Here is a 7,464-nt window from a genome sequence, read left to right as displayed (position 1 = left end):
GGCTGTCTTTGCTTCGCGCTCCGGCGCGGTTTTGAGGTGAAATTTTCGCCTCTTGGTGTATCCCTCCTCTGTGCGGTCAAGCAGGAGGGGAAGACACCAAAGAAGAGACTTGAGGTCAGAGGACGCTGGCCTCGCGCGCTGACCTGGCCGCCCCGGCCTCCGGCCGGCGCTCCCGGGCGGCGGCCCTTCCCCCGAGAGCCCGGGCCCGCTCAGCCAGCCGAGGTCCGGGCGGCAGCTCTGGGAGGAGGCGGGTTGGCCAGGCCTTGTCTCCATCCGCGATGGTCCCGATTTCAAAAGGCTCCAGAGCAACCTTTGGGTTCTTTCTCCACAAGGAAAAGGAATAGCGTCTCCGTCGTTCTCGTCACGGTGACTCCGGCCCCAATGGCCCCCTGTTCCCGGGTCCCGGTGAGCACTCGGTGGCTTTGTTTCGGCCGTGGGTGTCGGTTATTGAAGTTTGGTAAGTTATATTACGTTGGAAAGAGAAACCTTTGCAGGTTATTAGGCAGCACGTGTGTGTGATCTAAATAAATGCAGGAGTGAAGGAATTCGTATAAATACTAAATTTACCGCATCAGAGCCCTGTAAAGCCCCAAAGCTTCAAAAATATAGGAGTCTCTGGGAAGGAAGACGACGCAGGCTGGTTTCTGTTAGTAGCAGAAGTTGGAATTGAATTTACCGTAAGTAAGATGAGTTTTGACGGGTGGATTTTTCTTTCAGGTATTCATCTTGAAATTATTATTATTATTTTTTGTCCGCGCTGCGCAGCTCAGTGGATCTTAGTTCCCCAACCAGGAATTGAACCCCAGGCTCCTGCAGTGAGAGCGTGGAGTGCTAACCACTGGACCACCAGGGAAGTCCCTCATCTTGAAATTCTTATCTAAAGAAAATCTGTGGCGTCAATAAAACGAACATCCATGAACCCTTCATCTAGATTCACTAATTAAGGTTTTGTCTCTCGTTATATATATTATGGTGAACCATTTAATGGGAAATTGCAGACATTCACTTCCGCCTTTAATCTTCAGCGTTCATCTCTTAAGAATGAGGACAGTCTCCTACTAAGAACAAAACTGCATTGTCCACCAAGAAAACCAAAATTGGGGCTTCCCTGGTGGCGCAGTGGTTGAGAGTCTGCCTGCCAATGCAGGGGACACGGGTTCGAGCCCTGGTCTGGGAAGATCCCACATGCCACGGAGCAACTGGGCCCGTGAGCCACAATTACTGAGCCTGCGCGTCTGGAGCCTGTGCTCCGCAACAAGAGAGGCCGCGATGGTGAGAGGCCCGCGCACCGCGATGAAGAGTGGTCCCCACTTGCCGCAACTAGAGAAAGCCCTTGCACAGAAACGAAAGACTCAACACAGTCATAAATAAAAGAACGTGAATTTCTTTAAAAAATAAAAAAAAAAATAAAAAAAAGAAAACCAAAATTTTTCCAGTTTTCCAAGAGTATCTTTTATAGTTGTCCGGTTTTTTGGAGAGCTAGGATCCAAATAAGATTTGCACGTTGCATTTTGGTTTTAGATTGCTTTTACCTAAAGCATTTGCCTGTATTTTTGGTTCCTGCCAATTCCAGGATTTTTGTATTGTAAAATGTTGGCATTCTGATATGATGTTTTCCTGTGATTTCATTTAATTAACTTGTCTATCTCATACAGTGGACATTGGGTCTAGAGCAGTAGTGTCTAATACAAGTATAATGTGAAGTACAGATGTAATTTTAAAAATTTTAGTAGCCAAGTTAGGAAAAAATGAAGTTATTTTTAATAATATATCTTATCTAACCCAATTTATCTAGTTATTAATATATAATTATTGGTGAAATTAATGACTAATGTAGTTAATATAAAATTATTAATGAAAATTTTACATTTCTTTTGTACTGACTGTTGGAATCTGGTATGTATTTTACATTAAGCACATCTCAGTGTGGATGCTAAATTTTTGTTGGAAATTCTTGATCTGTATTTAGTTTTCATGAAATTTACTGTTGAAAAAGTCGATTTGGAAACCCAGATTGCTCCAAACATGCTGAAAAGTTTTTTAGTAACTGAGCAGTTTTATTTCTAAGCTTAATTAAAAGTAAGTAAAATTAAGAATTCAGTTCCTCAGTCACACTAGCCACATTTCATGTTCACAGTAGCCACATAGAGCGAGCCAATGGCTACTAAGTTAGACTGCAGGTTTAGAGACGTGAAAATTTCCTAGGTGATGTTGTGTACTTCATATTGTATCCCATCAGGAGGCACATAAATGCAAGTTGTCCCACTGCGTATTAGGAATGGAAAGCATTTAGTCAAGGTGCCCATCTCTCTCTTGTGTAGTCACATTTTTCTTTTTGGTAATCTGTGGGTGATACTTGGCAATATGGGAATAATCTCTTCCCCAATCCTTTCAATCAGTGGTTTTAACATCACTTGTTGATCTTCGCTTCAACCTGTTTTTACGTTGGGGGCTTACGAAATGGTATTTTTTTTTTCTAATTCTGTCATTCCTTCTCCATTCTTTAGCTGTCAGTCTTCTATAAACAAGAGCTTTCCCTCCCCACTTCCCCTGCCCTCTATATTTTATTCCCTTTCGGAGTGTCACAACATATCCCTGGATTTTTCTTTCATTCATCATATTATAAACAGTTGCTGTCATTTGATGCTCAAGCTGTCCCAAACTTGGCCAGGAGTAGTCCTTTTTTTTTTTTTTTAAAGATTGTTTTTGTTTTTTTTTTAAATTTATTTATTTATTTTTGGCTGCGTTGGGTCTTCGTTTCTGTGCGAGGGCTTTCTCTAGTTGCGGCGAGCAGGTGCCACTCTTCATCGCGGTGCGCGGGCCTCTCACTGTCGCGGCCTCTCTTGTTGCGGAGCACAGGCTCCAGATGCGCAGGCTCAGCAGTTGTGGCTCACGGGCCCAGTTGCTCCGCGGCATGTGGGATCCTCCCAGACCAGGGCTCGAACCTGTGTCCCCTGCATTAGCAGGCGGATTCTCAACCACTGTGCCACCAGGGAAGCCCCAGGAGTAGTCCTTTTAATTTGATTCATGTGTCCGTTCAACACATACCTATTAGTCTTTGAGTGTAAATCCCCAGTTCACTTTGTACTTTCCAGTTACAGACCTGTAATCAATGATTTCTCCAAGAAGCCTCTTTCCTTATAGACACCAAGGTCTCTGTGATAGGCTCAGTGCTACTGGGGTATAACTGTATCTAGGCCTTTCAGTGGTTATCTAAAATATATATATATATTTTTGAGACAAAATTGAAATCAGATTGTATTTATAATTTTATATCCTCCTTTTCATATAAATTATTATCATGAGCATACTCTCATATTGTTATTCTTCAAAAACCCAATTAAAATGTATATTTTCTTACATTGTAAGTTCATACTCATATTCCTAGTAAAAATTTAATATGTGCTTTTTTCTTTATTTTATACTTGTATCTCTTTTCTCTTATTATAAAAACCTTGGTTTGTAATACCATTAATATATTGTTTTATCCAACAGTATGGGTACAGTAGTTTCAAAAATTATAATACCAGTATTACTACCAACGGTAGACTTGCTCAAGAAAGTACTAAGTTTCTTTGCATTTTTTTGTCCTTAATGGTTTATATTAAGTATATGCAGTTCATAGTACTGTGCTCAAATATTTGTATGAACTCTAAGTCTTTTCTCTCATGGTTTTGTTATCAGTTTGATACACTATTATGTGCATTTCTGTTTACATTTAGTTTTAAGGTTTGCTTCCTTTCTGAATTAACTTATTTTTTTAATTTATAAAACTTTTTCATGGTTCAAAGGTAAAACTGTATAAAAAGGTATATTCAGAAGTCTCACATCACATTACCACCAGTAGCTAACCATTTCCATTTTATTAGTTTCTGATGTAAACTTTCTCAAAATTCATATATATATATATATATATATATATATATATTCCTTCCTTCCTTCCTTTCTTTTTACCTTCACATGAATGTACTTCTTTCCCCAATTAAACTATATACTGGAAATCCATCTATATCAGTTCATAGTGATTTTCCTTTTTTTGTGGCTGCTGAGCCCTTTATTAGTGCATGTATGGTAGTTTAGTCAACTAGTGTTCTATGGATAGAATTTGTGTTGCTTCCAATTATCCTAACCAAAGCAGCCTAATAACAGTAGGAGCAAACCTGTAGTGCAAAACAACCCAGATTTTTTGACTCATTGCAGTGAGGGAGACTGCATAGCAGAGGAACCGTGGATGTCTCAACCAAACAAAGCAAAATGTATACTTACTGGATTCTGAGAATTGTGACATTTAGGTGAAATCTAAAGGAAGCAGTAATTTGATAGTCTCAAAGCAAAGCAGGACTGTGTTAAGGGGTTAACATCAGGTCCGTACTACAAACAACCCAGGCTCTTGTTTCCTTGGAAACAATAAAATTAAGATAGATGTGGAATATTGTGTCCAGAAACCCTTTATTTGAAGCTCAGTTCCAGGTTTTTAAATCAAGACTCCTTCTTGATGTCAGATATCAAAATAATGATATATACCTTCCAGGCAAAATTGGGATGTTTAAGTCTTACTGATACAATTTCAGACAGTGAATCTCTGATAGTCTCCGATTTTACAGAACAAAGTTTCTCAGTGAATAAGAAAGCAATAGTAGCTCTGTTACATATTCTTTCATGAGATGGTCAGTCAGGTGCTGCCACAAGGGGAGACTGGAGGCCCAGGAAATAACAAAGTTTATTATACTCTTAGGTCCTAGAGGCGAGGCAAGATGTAACCATGCAGGGTGATGTGGGAAAACACCAGGATGGTCAAGAGGCAGAAGGCACAGGAGAGAGGGGAAGGTTTAGGCCACTGCCTTTATTGGGGTTTCCATGGGAAAGGCAGGGCAGAGGAAACAGCCAGGATTGACTGCTTTGAATAATTTTGGCAGGCTTTGGGTATAAGAGTGGTCTCTAGTTGCCGGCTACCTGGCCCTGGGATGTTTAAGGCAGAGAAATATTGCCTCCTACAGTGGATGGGTCTGCTGGAGATAGTATGGTTCTCTATTGGTTAGTTTGCATATCAAAGTCATGCTCCAGGTTGAGTCCTTTGTTATTTCTCAGAGTTGGCTAGCCCCAAGAAGCAGTCTCTCCCCAGCCAGAAAGGATTTTTTCAGATGTCAAAAGTCATAATATACAGAAAAGTGTGTGTGTGTGTGTGTGCGCGCGCGCGAGTGTCCAATACAGTCGGTACTCGTGTTTTGATGAGAGTAAGGAAACCGGGGCAATGATAGTAGAGACTTTTAGACAGTGTGGCGTAAGTTCCCCTAACCAACACAGAAAACATTTTACTGTGATAATGGAAAGGAGAAACACAGGTAAAGTACGAGGAGTCCTTGTAGGCCAGCCCATAATTTAAGTTTCCCATTTATATTGCATTAGTCAAGAAAATAAATCTGAAATTTTTTGCAGTCTCTACCAATATCTTAGTGGAGTTGTAGAGTAGATTAGAAGTACTCTCATATCAGGGTGACACATCTGGCAGTGGTGGTGTTGGAGGGGATGAGCTGATAAGTTAGTAAAGTATATGTAAAGGGTGGTGGTGTGTGGAACCAAGGGGAAGGAGTGCTGGTGGCTGCAACGCAGAAGGTCTTGGTGGAAAGTTGGAGGCGGTTAGTGGAAGAAAGCATCATGGAGTGGGTGGCCCTCTTCCCAGAGGGTCCAGGGGTTGGCCAATATGAGGCACGTGCCTCCTGGGAAAAGCAGTAATCTCCACTAATTCCTTTTCCTTTTTAAAATGAAAACTTTGTTTTTAGAGCAGTTTCAGGTTCACAGCAAAATGGAGGGGAAGGTACAGAGAGTTCCCATCTGTCCCCTGCTCTCCCCCCAGCCTCCCCCATTATCAGCATCCCCCACCAGAGCAGTACATTTGTTACAGTTGATGAACCAACATGGACACCTCATAATCACCCGAAATCCGCAGATCACATTACAGTCCACTCTTGGTGTTGTACGTTCTGTGGCCTTGGACAAACACGTAATGACATGTTTCCCTTGTTACAGTATCATACAGAGTATTTTCACTGCCCTAAAAACCCTGTGTCCTGCCTATTCTCCCTGACCCCCACAGCCGTTGGCAACCTCTGGTCTTCTTACTACTCCATACTTTTGCCTTTTCTAAAATGTCATGTAGTTGGAATCACACAGTCCATTAATTTTTGGAATGATATCGGTACTAGTAACCTCTACCAGATTTCCCTGTAGGCATGGAGTGTAGGGGTGTATGTTTTGGCAGAGAGCAAGGAGTATACCTGGATCGTGGGCTAAGCAGACAAGGAACTCAGGATCATAATAGAATTCCTAATATCAAAGGAAGAAAAGCACAAAGTGTCCTATGTCCAATCTGTGCGTTGGAAGAAACAGTCCCTGGGGTTTAGTGTCAGGGTCAGGTTAGCCCAGGGGGCAAAGTCATCTCCAACGGCGAGATCTCAGACTGGGGTGATGTCTCCTGGGGTGACATCATCTCTGGTGGTGAGCTCCTGGGCCAGGGTGATGTTGCTGAGTGTGAGACTGGAGTATCCTTTTCAAGTGGGTACCTACTCCAGTTGATGTGGATCTCAGCATTTGCCATGTTGGTTGAAACACTGTCTTATTTGGAGGGTTTGGGCCTCTGGATTGTAAACCAATGAAAGCACCCAGACCAATAATAAGTCCACAGTTACCTAAACTGTGGTGTGTAGCTAAACTCGACAGGGTTTTTATTTTTTTTATGAAGTTTAGGCTCAAAGTTTAGGCTCCCATATCAGTAGAACAGCTGCCTGGTCTTTGGGACAATCTATGGTTAATAGATCCCAGTGGAGTACACCCCCTCAACCTGGCCTCCAGCCCTTATGGGATAGGGCAAGATAAAAAAAAATTATAAATACAGGTTAAGGTTTGGGGCAAAATAGAGACCTTTTCAGGTTTATTTGTTGGACTGGAATTTAATGAATAGGAATTGTTCAGGAGACTATTAAGCATCTCAGTTAAACCAGTTATTGGGGTCATGAAAGTTCTATTAATGCCTTTTCCGAGAGCCCAGCCTTGTGTATTCTAAGCAGTGAAATGCGTGTCTTTGTTACTAGCAGTAATGGCTGTAACTCCAAAGGGAATAAGGAGCATCCTGGCAAGGCCTTGTATTGTAGTCTTAGTTATATGTAAAGACATGTGATTTTGATTTATATTTTCGGTGCCTGTGAGGCAAGAGATTGCCAGAGTTCTGTACCATGAAATAGGACAATTTTTAGATAATAGCCCAACAGTTTATAATAAATGTGATGATGGGACCATTTGTTGGCTAGGGCATCCAGTGCTGAGGTGACTGCCTGAAGTTTGACCAAGTGTGTTGCTTCTTGGGTCCCATCCTTTATTTAGGGACATCATGGCTAAGGGATGGAAAGCAGCAACATTCCATCAGGCTCCATCACATATGATGGTTAACAGTGCCATTTGTATAGTCCT

The 7,464-nt window shown here is 41.7% G+C and overlaps 1 protein-coding gene across 2 annotated transcripts in view; it reads left to right on the top strand.

Moving 5' to 3' along the window:
• Nucleotides 1-7,464, top strand: part of ZNF177 (zinc finger protein 177) — a 32,558-nt gene continuing 25,094 nt past the window's right edge. For both annotated transcript variants that reach the window (XM_068537055.1, XM_068537054.1), the window contains exon 1: nt 1-457. The gene's annotated coding sequence lies outside the window, so the exon portion shown is untranslated. The remainder of the gene's footprint in view (nt 458-7,464) is intronic.

The sequence above is a fragment of the Eschrichtius robustus genome, chromosome 2 (assembly GCF_028021215.1).
Source record: "Eschrichtius robustus isolate mEscRob2 chromosome 2, mEscRob2.pri, whole genome shotgun sequence".
NCBI classification, from domain to species: domain Eukaryota; kingdom Metazoa; phylum Chordata; class Mammalia; order Artiodactyla; family Eschrichtiidae; genus Eschrichtius; species Eschrichtius robustus.
The sequence above is the reverse complement of the archived record's forward strand: the minus strand, read 5'-3'. Positions and strand labels throughout refer to the sequence as shown.